Below are 12157 nucleotides of genomic sequence, written 5' to 3'. Positions count from 1 at the left end.
TACAGAAGTTTGCAGCATTTTGTTAGACATGTCCACAGCACGAAACCTGTATGCCATGAGTGAGGAGAGTTCCTGCAGTGAAATTATGAAAATATAATGGTTTTCTCATTTCAAGGGGCATTGATTTGGTGTGAATTGTTCTCCAAATTTAGGAAGACATTTGGGAACTGTTGAAAATGATTTAAATTGTTTTATCATCTTCATCAGTGTGACACCAGTTAATGGAAAAGTAATGAAATGCAACCATTGAACATTCGTGCCACTTTTCCCCTCAAGTGGGTTAGGTTCAAAGTTGGGTACTGCATGCTGTAATCCAAAAGAACAAAATTCAGTTGGTGGGTGCATCTGCATTTATGCTTGAACATTATTGCTTGATTCATGAACAAAGTCTGTTATCTGAATGTATTACCCTGTTGTAACTAAACCTGTTTGGTTAAGAGATGTGCATAAAAACTTAACATCCTCCATGCCAACTCTGTAGAATTAATACTTTAGGGGAGTACCACTTTGTCTGATAGGAACCTTCTAATTGACCAGCTTCTCACTGACCACGCTCAGTGCCTCCTGAATGATGGATCTCCCACCCACTTAATGCTGCCCATGACGTCTTTCCAGCTATTGATTAACAGCCTCTTCTTCTAATCTTGTAACTTCGATACATTTATCATTACATGGTGACATTTCTGACAGTGACCACTTTCTGGGAATCTTGTCATTTCCTTGTCACTGCCAGACAGACCAACTACGCTGTTGGGCTCTTCACAGTGCCAAATGGCCTTTGTATGCCTCTGCTATTACATTTGCCACCTCTCTGTTACATTGATGAGGTTGTGCAAGATGTCTCAGATGTGACCACCCACACTGCGGGAAGTGCTGTTCCCCTTCCTAAAGAGCTCCCCCCACCATTGACTAGTGCTGCGGTAGACCAAACCATTGCAATAGTTATTCAGGATCACCAATGAGCTCTGAAATGATCCAAATGACATCTTACACAGATTAATCTTAGTACTTTTAAATGACTTTATGCGATGGCTGTCTCTAAATGCAGTAAGAAGGAATGCTGGGAGCACTATGTCTCCTCCCTGGGATGTATGCCTCTTCATCTCAGGTGTGAGCTGAGCTCCACAGTCTCATGGGCCACCAATGATCAACAGCTGTTACATGTCTTGTCCTGAAGAGTGATCTTTGGACCAGTTCATCAGTTCTTGCAGAACACCTGGTGACCCACTTTGTGCCAGCATTGTTGTCCTCCTGTCTACTGCAGAAGTGACAAGTTGAAGACATCCCCTTGTATATCGCTCCCCACCAATCTCAATCCTATAATGAACTCTTCATTGACTAGGAACTACGTCAGGCTAGTGCCTCATCCCACGACACAGCCCAAGGCCTGGATTCGATTCACAATCAAATGATCCAACTCCTGAATGGTCCACAAAGGCAACATCTCCTCAGGGTCTTCAGCCAACTTTGGCTGCAAGGTGCCTTCCCCTCGGAATGGGAAGATAGCGCCAACATACTCCGTAAGCTGCTTGAGAGGACGGTTGCCCACATGTTCTGCTGAATTCTTGAATCACTGGACCTTTTGTTTCCCTATCAGTGCAGTTTTTAGAGGGACAATCCACAAAACGTTTTGGAATCTTTTCTTACCTGTATACGGCATTCAACATCACTCATCCTCCACGAATGGGGCATTTGAGGCCCACTACCAATCTTTATTCATCAGTTTTTGTCCCACCGATTGATCAGGGTTAGAGTGCCACTCTCTTCCTCATCGCCATCAATGGTCTTGTGACCTCTGTTGGGCCACTAGTCACCCCGGCATTGTATGTCATTGATTTTTTCATTTGGTACAGCTTTAGTAGCGTCTGCTGAATGCAAGCTCCAAAAATGCCAGCTCCAGGGAGCCATTCAGCAGGCCTCTGCACGGGCTCCTTCTCTTGGTTTCAGATTCCCTCCTACAAAAAAAAAGGGTCTTGCATCTCCGCCATCATACCAAGCTCCATCCTGACATGGAACTACTTAGCTACCAGCACCTGGAAGTTGTTGTACAGTACTATTTCTTGGGCCTCCTTTTTGATAGAAAGCTGTCTTTGCTGCTCCATATTCATTAGCTGAAGACTAGCTGCAGGCAGAAGCTTAACACACTCTGCTTCCTTGCCCACTTATCTTGGTGTGTGGATCGTGCTACTCTTATCCATATTTACTGGACACTGTTTTCATTCCGACTGGAGAATGGTTGCCAGGTTTATGGCTCAGCATTAAAACTGGTAGACGTAGTCCATCATTGTTGTGTGCATCTGGCCACTGGTGCCTTTCGGACTAGTCCCATAGAAGTCAACCTGGGATCTTCTCTCTTCAGATTCCGTTGTACCAGCTCTCAGTCTCCTATGCAATCTCCATTCGACAAGTCCCTCATCATCTCACATATCCCATTCTCTTTACATATTAGAAGTGTCACCGTCGTCCTTATTCCTGCCCTCAAATGGGATGACTAGTTGGAATGTGCCTTGGTTTCCTCTGCCAAGATCCCCATTTCCTCTCCCTGGACTGTGTTCCTTGTGTTTTCTCAGTCATTCCTCCTTGGGAGATGCCCAGGCCATAGAGTTGGACCTATCTCTTCCTATTGGCTCTGTTGCCCCCCCCCCCCCCCCCATGACCTTTCAACATTTGTTGCATTCAGTTTTTCATTAGTTCCCTCTAAGCAATGCAGAGACAGTGTGTTGACTGTGAAATCTGAATACAAGACAGATCTCTATTTGATGTCTACAATGCAAATACTGTAATTTGAACCACACATCAGAAAGAATGGCAGAGTTACACTGAAGTTAGTTCAGGTATTATATTGCAATATGAACAAGGCTGGTGTTGATGCTGCAGTGCAATGTCTTTTGGCACCAAAAGGTCAAATGGTGGAGGCTGTTGTACATTCATCTACTGCTAATAAGAGTGTCAACTGCATTTTGGTTTTACAGTTCATAGAGTAACAGTGACTGCCTTCATCATAGCATTTACAGCTGAATTTGTTGATGATAATGTGCACCTCTCCCCCATGAACCATAGACCTTGCCGTTGGTGGGGAGGCTTGCATGCAACCACAACGGAGGGGTATCTGTTGAGGGCCAGACAAACATGTGGTTCGTGAAGAGGGGCAGCAGCCTTTTCAGTAGTTGTAGGGGCAACAGTCTGGATGATTGACTGATCTGGCCTTGTAACACTAACCGAAATGGCCTTGCTGTGCTGGTATTGCAAACGACTGAAAGCAAGGGGAAACTACAGCCGTAATTTTTTCCGAGGCCATGTGGCTTTACTGTATGGTTAAATGATGATGTCGTCCTCTTGGGTAAAATTTTCCGGAGGTAAAATAGTCCCCCATTCAGATCTCCGGGCAGGGACTACTCAAGAGGACGTTGTTATCAGGAGAAAGAAAACTGGCATTCTACGGATCAGAGCGTGGAATGTCAGATCCCTTAATCGGGCAGGTAGGTTAGAAAATTTAAAAAGGGAAATGGATAGGTTAAATTTAGATATAGTGGGAATTAGCGAAGTTCGGTGGCAGGAGCAACAAGATTTTTGGTCAGGTGAATACAGGGTTATAAATACAAAATCAGATAGGGGTAATGCAGGAGTAGGTTTAATAATGAATAAGCTACTACAAACAGCATAGTGAACGTCTTATTTTGGCTAAGATAGACATGAAGCCCATGCCTACTACAGTAGTACAAGTTTATATGCCAACTAGCTCTGCAGATGACGAAGAAATTGAAGAAATGTATGATGAGACAAAAGAAATTATTCAGATAGTGAAGGGAGACGAAAATTTAATAGTCATGGGTGACTGGAAATTGATAGTAGGAAAAGGAAGAGAAGGAAACGTAGTTGGTGAATATGGATTGTGAGTAAGAAATGAAAGAGGAAGCTGCCTGGTAGAATTTTGCACAGAGCATAACTTAATCATAGCTAACACTTGGTTCAAGAATCATAAAAGAAGGTTGTACACATGGAAGAAGCCTGGAGATACTGACAGGTTTCAAATAGATTGTATAATGGTAAGACAGAGATTTAGGAACCAGGTTTTAAATTGTAAGACATTTCCAGTGGCAGACATGTACTCTGGCCACAACCTATTGTTTATGAACTGTAGATTAAAACTGAAGAAACTACAAAGAGGTGGGAGTTTAAGGAGATGGGACCTGGATAAACTGACTAAACCAGAAGTTGTACAGAGTTTCAGGGAGAGCTTAAGGGAACAATTGACAAAAATGGGGGAGAGAAATACAGTAGAAGAAGAATGGGTAGCTTTGAGGGATGAAGTAGTGAAAGCAGCAGAGAATCAAATAGGTAAAAAGACTAGGGCTAGTAGAAATCCGTGGGTAACAGAAGAAATATTGAATTTAATTGATGAAAGGAGAAAATATAAAAATGCAGTAAATGAAGTAGGCAAAAAGGAATACAAACGTCTCAAAAATGAGATCGACAGGAAGTGCAAAATGGCTAATCAGGCATGGCTAGAGGACAAATGTAAGGATGTAGAGGCTTATCTCACTAGGGGTAAGATAGATACTGCCTACAGGAAAATTAAAGAGACCTTTGGAGAAAAGAGAACCACTTGCATGAATATCAAGGGCTCAGATGGAAACCCAGTTCTAAGCAAAGAAGGGAAAGCAGAAAGGTGGAAGGAGTATATAGAGGGTCTATACTAGGGCAATGTACTTGAGGGCAATATTATGGAAATGGAAGAGGATGAAGATGAAATGGGAGATATGATACTGCGTGAAGAGTTTGACAGAGCACTGAAAGACCTGAGTCGAAACAGGCCCCGGGAGTAGACAACATTCCATTAGAACTACTGACAGCCTTGGGAGAGCCAGTCCTGAAAAAACTCTACCAACTGGTGAGCAAAATGCATGAGACAGGCAACATATCCTCAGACTTCAAGAAGAATATAATAATTACAATCCCAAAGAAAGCAGGTGTTGAGAGATGTGAAAATTACCTATCAGTTTAATAAGTCGCAGCAGGAAAATACTAACCCGAATTCTTTACAGATGAATGGAAAAACTGGTAGAAGCCGATCTCGGGGAAGATCAGTTTGGATTCCATAGTAATGTTGTAATACATGAGGCAATACTGACCCTACAGCTTATCTTAGAAGCTAGATTAAGGAAAGGCAAACCTACATTTCTAGCATTTGTAGACTTAGAGAAAGCTTTTGACACTGTTGACTGGAATACTCCCTTTCAAATTCTGAAGGTGGCAGGGGTAAAATACAGGGAGCGAAAGGCTATTTACAATTTGTACAGAAACCATATGGCAGTTATGAGAGTCGAGGGACATGAAAGGGAAGCAGTGGTTGGGAAGGGAGTGAGACAGGGTTGTAGGCTCTCCCCGATGCTATTCAATCGGTATATTGAGCAAGCAGTAAAGGAAACAAAAGAGAAGTTCGGAGTAGGTATTAAAATCCATGGAGAAGAAATAAAAACGTTGAGGTTCACCGATGACATTGTAATTCTGTCAGAGACAGTTGAACTGAATGGACAGTGTCTTGAAGGGAGGATAAGATAAACATCAACAAAAGCAAAACGAGGATGATGGAATGTAGTCGAGTTAACTCGGGTGATGCTGAGGGAATTAGATTAGGAAACGAGACATTTAAAGTGGTAACAGAGTTTTGCTATTTGGGGAGCAAAATAACTGATGATGGTCGAAGTAGGGAGGATATAAAATGTAGACTGGCAATGGCAAGGAATGCGTTTCTGAAGAAGAGAAATTTGTTAACATTGAGTATAGATTTAAGTGTCAGGAAGTCGCTTCTGACAGTATTCGTATGGAGTGTAGCCATGTATGGAAGTGAAACATGGACGATAAATAGTTTGGACAAGAAGAGAATAGAAGCTTTCTAAATGTGGTGCTACAGAAGAATGCTGAAGATTAGATGTGTTGATCACATAACTAATGAGGAGGTATTGAATAGAATTGGGGAGGAGTTTGTGGCACAACTTGAGTAGAAGAAGGGATCGGTTGGTAGGACATGTTCTGAGGCATCAAGGGATGGAGAGCAGCGTGGAGGGTAAAAATCGTAGAGGGAGAGATGAATACACTAAGCAGATTCAGAAGGATGCAGGCTGCAGTTACGTACTGGGAGATGAGGTAGCTTGCAGAGGATAGAGTAGCATGGAGAGCTGCATCAAACCAGTCTCAGGACTGAAGACCACAATGACAACAACAACAACAACAATAATGTGCACCTAGTTAGTGATAACACTGAACAAAGTTGAGCTGTAGGTATATTGACATAGAGGGATTTTCTGCAGCATTTACCATCTGTAAGTAAAAAGTATTGCCCATTTATATCATGTACTTCCATGTGTGAGAAAGAAACTACAAAACTCTCTTGCAGTAAAATGTGTTACCAGTGTGAGCAAAGTGGTTTTGCTTCATGTAATGAACCTTGTTTCAAGATCTACCACACAAAGAAACAGTAAGATTCTGTATGAAAACTGTACTTTAACACACCATGTGTATGTAGAAAAACATACTAGTGTTTAAAAAAATACTTAACAGAGTTCTTTTTCAGTAAACAGCTCTTTCTAATTTCCAAAAACTACTATGAATTATGTGCTTATCTTGAAACCCTGTTGACTGAAACACAGTTATTTCAGCAGAATGTAAAAGTTGAAGAAAGTGGTGCAAAAAATGTTACCTCATTTGTCAAAATGTGTTGACAACTGACAGAATAGCATTAATTTGAACATTTCTAAATTTCATCAGTTTCTGCAGCCATGTATGTAGGATAGACTCACTACTGGGAGTGTCAGACAGACAACACAGTTTGTAGAAGACAAGACAGTATTTTTATCTCATCCCCTGAAAAGCACATTGTGCTCAAAACCAACCAAAAACTTTAAAGATTATTGTAAAGGCTTAGTATTAACTTCAAAATAGCTCCTGGACACACCAACTTGCCTCCTGATGGAGTTGTTCATCAGTGCTCTCTTGCGTAAAAATTACAGCTCACATAAACAGAACAAAAACAGAACAACAAATAGTGATGGAAACTAACAATATCACAGTCTACATAACCAGAGAACAACTTGAAAAATGTCATTAAGAAGTCAGACGTGGTAAAACGGTGGTTTTAGATTATGTGAAAGGGTAAAGTGTTACAAGTGGCCACACTCGCTCCAACCTTTAAGGATGTGGTTGTTAATACATGTCACGAATGGTTGTGGGAAGTTATGGTGATCAAACAGCTGATTTCTATAGCCAATAAAGTAATGATGTTTTGTTTCAATTGCAGGAGAAATTTTACATATTTAATGCAACAATCAGCTTTGTATGCTTAGTGCTTGATTGATATTAAATTGAATTTTTGGCAAATAAAACCTCATATGCAGAGTTAATACGCACAATCATGCAATAGGTAATTCAACGCTGAATTTTCATTTTCTGCCTTTGCTGCATCTTGGATTATCTCTTATTGAACAGGGTGTTACAGAATGACGTTCTAAAAATTTGTGAGATTGCAGATGATGATATTTGAAACATTTTTACTGTAAGAAACTTATCACCAGAAATGTGAAATAAAGTTTCTGCAGCACTGTATACATTTTATGCAGTTGGTAGGCTAAATGAAATCCCAGAATACTCTAGTTTGTAAAACTTTTATTTACAAAACAGTACAATTGAATACTGTAAACAGAATCTGTGGCTTCGCTACTTTAGAGTAAATGTTAATTGTGATGATCACTAATGGGAACTTGTTACATAATGTGCAGTACCAAATCGTGTTTTGTCTGATTCTCTTCTAAAATTCCACACACTCATCTGATTTTAGTATCAAATGTTATGTAGACGTGCTTGTAAGTTGGGTACTGCTCCTACTGGTGTTAGTACACAAGAGACTTCACATAACACCGAAGAAAAAAATCAAGAGCAGTGAGTTCCGAGAATCGTGCAGGCCTAGGGACTGGGCAGTCCCTTCCAATTACTCTTTGCCTGAAGTTGTTTGTGAGATGTGCTCTGGCCAGAGAATCAAAGTGCGCTGGACCATCGTCATACTGAAACCACAAACTAGCACGCAGTTGGAGGGGAATGTCCTTCAGAAGTTAAGACAAGGTATTCTCTGAAAGTTCAAATACCATGTACCATTGAAACAATCTGGTAAGATGTGTTGTCCAATACGATTATCTCCAAAGAGTTCCAGCCAAAATGTTGACCAAGAGTCTCGCCTAGTAACTTAGTAACTTCTCATTTGCTTAGTGCGTGAATATTCAACAGCGCATTGGCTGTTGTGAAAGTTAAAATTAACCTTCCTTGTGAAAGTTGACTTATAAGTAAACAGCATGAGGTCTGGAAAACTGGGGACACCAACACATTTGAAGAAGAACCACTGTGAGAATTATTGTTGTAGTTCAAAATCAGTCTGTCTCATAGTCTGAACTGGTTAGTCGTGGAATGGGTATAGGTGCACACTGTACAGAACCCGTCAGCCACTTGTGATCTGTATGAATTACACAGACAATTGCATGTGTGCATGTTCATAGATTGGCAATTACAAGTTCGATAACATCTTCTTCAAAGTCAGGGATTCATGTCATTGTCCTTGCACCTGCCTCATGTGTATCAGCTGACAAGATTTCCCCCTATCCCTCAGTCAATGATCAACATAGCTGAATAATAGGACACTATGAAATTGTCCATTTGGGTACCTTCCTGTGTACAAACAAGTAGCAGCAGTGGCATTCCAGCGAGCTTCACCATAAAACAAATGTGAATCAGCAAGTTCTCCAAAGATGCAATGTCCCTCCACGAAGTCAGAACCTACCAGTATGAAAAGAACAGTAAATAGGCAACTGTACATTGACTAATGTTGATAACTGTGTGTTTACAGTACACTGTCAGTGTTAGAAAGGGTGAACTGAAGAATGATAAGCACGAAATAAACTCCCTGTACGTAGGCTCCGGTTGACTAATGTAACTGACTATTGACACAGGGACAACCGGGAAAAACCTGGGAATTTTTAAGAATTTGGGAATTTTTCGTTGTTTTAGTTTTCAGTTAAATTTTTGTAGTTTTGACAGTAAGAACTGGTACTCTAACAAAGAATTTTACTTTAGCCCGTTACTGCAAATAATACTGCAGCAATAAAACATAAACGAGGAAACAAATAAGTAAAATTTAAATTGCAAAGGAAATGTGCCATTTGCAGCAACAAAACAGCACACACACAAGCGCCTGCCAATAGCAAACTGTGTCTAATGCTTTAGGATGAAGACTTTGCAGTAATTCATAACAAACTGTTTCCGATGGGTATGACATCACAACGGTTAATGCTAGGTTCATGTGAGAAGTTGCCAGCGGGCTTATACGCATGTGCAGTTGAGTTGTGTATGAGCAGTACCTTCTCATGCTTCTGGCTACTTGAAGTGTGGCTGTTAGCTGTATCCAAGGTAACTAGACACGAGCTGTATCAGAAGTAGCAACAAGCAGCCAGGTGCTACCCGGAAACGTTTTTCTGACGCACCCAAGTTGACAGATGCAGAGCAATCTGAGTTGTAGTGGGATGAGCGGTAATCTTCATTTGAACTGTGTTTATGTTTAGTGATTTTGCTGTTTTCTCTTGGTTTACAGCTCTCAAAAACAAAACAGATTTCTGTGGCCGGGAACTATAAAGTGAATTATAATATTAACTTAATTACAGAAGGCTAAAACATGTTATTAGTCTCAGTTTTTTTACTTTATTTTGTTTCCAGGTTTTTGACTGTCAGATATTAATTGCCCTGCAAAACAATGAAGTTATTTTTATCAGTTTGCTAAAAAAATTGTGATTAATTAGTATTTTCTGCTGAGGCTGTCAATTTATTTGAAACAATATTGGCTAGTGTCAAGTGCACATGGTTATCTTTTGCGACATATGGCATTATGCCATAGAACTAATCATGAGATAATACAGTACTGGTACTTCAAGAAAATTTGCATTCCGAAAACCACACTGAAAAGTTTAATATCACCTGGTGGCCTACTTCTTTGTGAATCTGGATTTTAGTATGGTTTACAAAATTCTCATGCTCTTGGAGGATCCTCTGATGCCCAGTTTCGTTTATGACGCAGTGTAAGATCTGTTAATGCCTTATACGTAAGAACATATGGGCTACCTACGTCATTGTGACTTTGCAGGCACAGTAACGCCGTTTTCTGGCACTCTCTGACATCTGCTGAAACGAATTGTAACAGGTCGCGGGAAAATATTGCAATTGGTCATTTGAAAAGCCTTACTTTCAGAGTACATTTAACTTTACACAATATGAGCTATGTTATGTGTGCGAATGTGCCGTTGAATTTTTTAAATCACAAGGTGTTTGATTTTCATTTTAAGTTTAACACTTTGAGGACCAGCCACTTAGAAGAATTTCAAGCCCAGAAGATTAGGCATTTACGTCAGTACTTAAAATTTTACTAGCACATTTGTGTGATATATCAACGTGTATCACATGCATAAAAGACAAATACTATATGTGAAACCTTAGCTTTTCTTTTAGCTACACTATGTACATTAAATTAAACCATTAACTTTTCCTATTTGTGTGTTCACACTACTTAACAGGTATGTTGCTATAGACTGACTACATCATGTGTCCTATGCTCTGAATCACTACTTTTACATGCGACATCTTCCGGAAGGTGAAAACCAAATTTCAGAAACTGTTTTTCGCTGTCGTGTTCCCATGTTAAGGTCTGAAGTGGATTTGCAAGCCCAGTTAACTACGGCACCTGGGAACAGCAAATGTAGTTTATGATTTAGTCGGTGTGCTGATGCTGTTTCTATTCAATTAGACGAGGTGTAAACAGCTTCAGTCTAATATTTCTACTTGTCCTTCATTGAACAAAAAGCCACTCTGTCAATATTAGCCGAAATTTTTAAAAACAAAACGAAACCTGACAGCCGAAGCATGTTTCAATAACGGCTGCATTTACATGGCAGTGAAAATTGACTGTGGAATTGGAAAACTGGCAACCAGAAGTGGATTTCCAGAATAGATTTTGAACTGTTACGTGACCACCCATGAGCAGTATTGGGAGATCGATTTACGAAATCAGGTTTTGGGAGCCTCATGTAAATGCGATGAATGTCTGTTATCATCAGCTGGTGAGATCACGTGACAAGAACTATGATTGGCTTACAAAAACAAATGGCAATTTCGATTTCAATGCTTCGGAAACTAACGTTCTGCATTTGGTGGAAATTGACTATATACTTTCATAATACGAAAATATGCAGCACTGATATTGCTGCAAATCAAAGATCTTTCCAAAATACATTTTTTCTGGGGTTTGTTTTCTAAAGTGGCGCCGGGGTTCAACGCTGGTGTATAAAACCTTAACCATTCAAAGGATTGATAAGTTTTATGATCCCGAGGGCAAGTATACTGCCACTCAACATGGAAAAAGCATATTTTCACCTGGGAGAAAGTGTATTTTTTAATCGGGAAATCAGGTAAAAACCAGGGAATTTTTTTTCTTTGTCCGCGTATACACCCTGTTACAGTTTTCCATCTGCAGTGATAACATAATGCCAATGGCTGGAAGGGCAATAGAAGTTCAAACCCCTACTTCTGCAGGAACTGCGTCTCACATTTCGAGGTATAGGTTTCTTATTGCAAATTTCATCCTCTAAAAGCTCCCAAATTTTTAAAACGTCATACACTGCGGCAGTTTGAATGCAAACAAACAGAAAATAATGGCAACTGAAAGTATCTCCTTCCATGTTAACATAGACATCTGACTGTACTATAGATGAGTATCTCACCACAAAGGAGATCTTTCATTCACATTAATTGCACAAATTGGTCATTTTCTAACCTAACATAGGCTTCGGGCTGTGCTACATATCAGTTTGTCCCCAAAAAATAGTTTCCACCTTTGAGAAAAAATCATTAATAATATTTCACCACAAATATTTCAGAAGTGCTGCATACATCAATAAAAGAAATGTCTGCAAGCTGCAAATGCAGAAAGTAAAATAGGGCTACCCACACAATGCAAGTAATTTGTATGTAGGTTGGAACTTAAGTAGTGGCAACACTGCTGTGGAGACACTATGCAATGCAATCTGCTATTGTTGCTGATAGCACATGTTGTTGATGTACCTGTCTTACC

At 40.1% G+C, this 12157-nt stretch overlaps 1 protein-coding gene across 1 annotated transcript in view; it reads left to right on the top strand.

Annotated features, from left to right (window-relative positions):
- Window positions 1-12157, top strand: part of LOC126198722 (geranylgeranyl transferase type-1 subunit beta) — a 51694-nt gene that overhangs the window by 24532 nt on the left and 15005 nt on the right. The window lies entirely within an intron of this gene.

The sequence above is a fragment of the Schistocerca nitens genome, chromosome 8 (genome assembly GCF_023898315.1).
Source record: "Schistocerca nitens isolate TAMUIC-IGC-003100 chromosome 8, iqSchNite1.1, whole genome shotgun sequence".
In the NCBI taxonomy this organism is placed as follows: Eukaryota; Metazoa; Arthropoda; class Insecta; order Orthoptera; family Acrididae; genus Schistocerca; species Schistocerca nitens.
The sequence above is the reverse complement of the archived record's forward strand: the minus strand, read 5'-3'. Positions and strand labels throughout refer to the sequence as shown.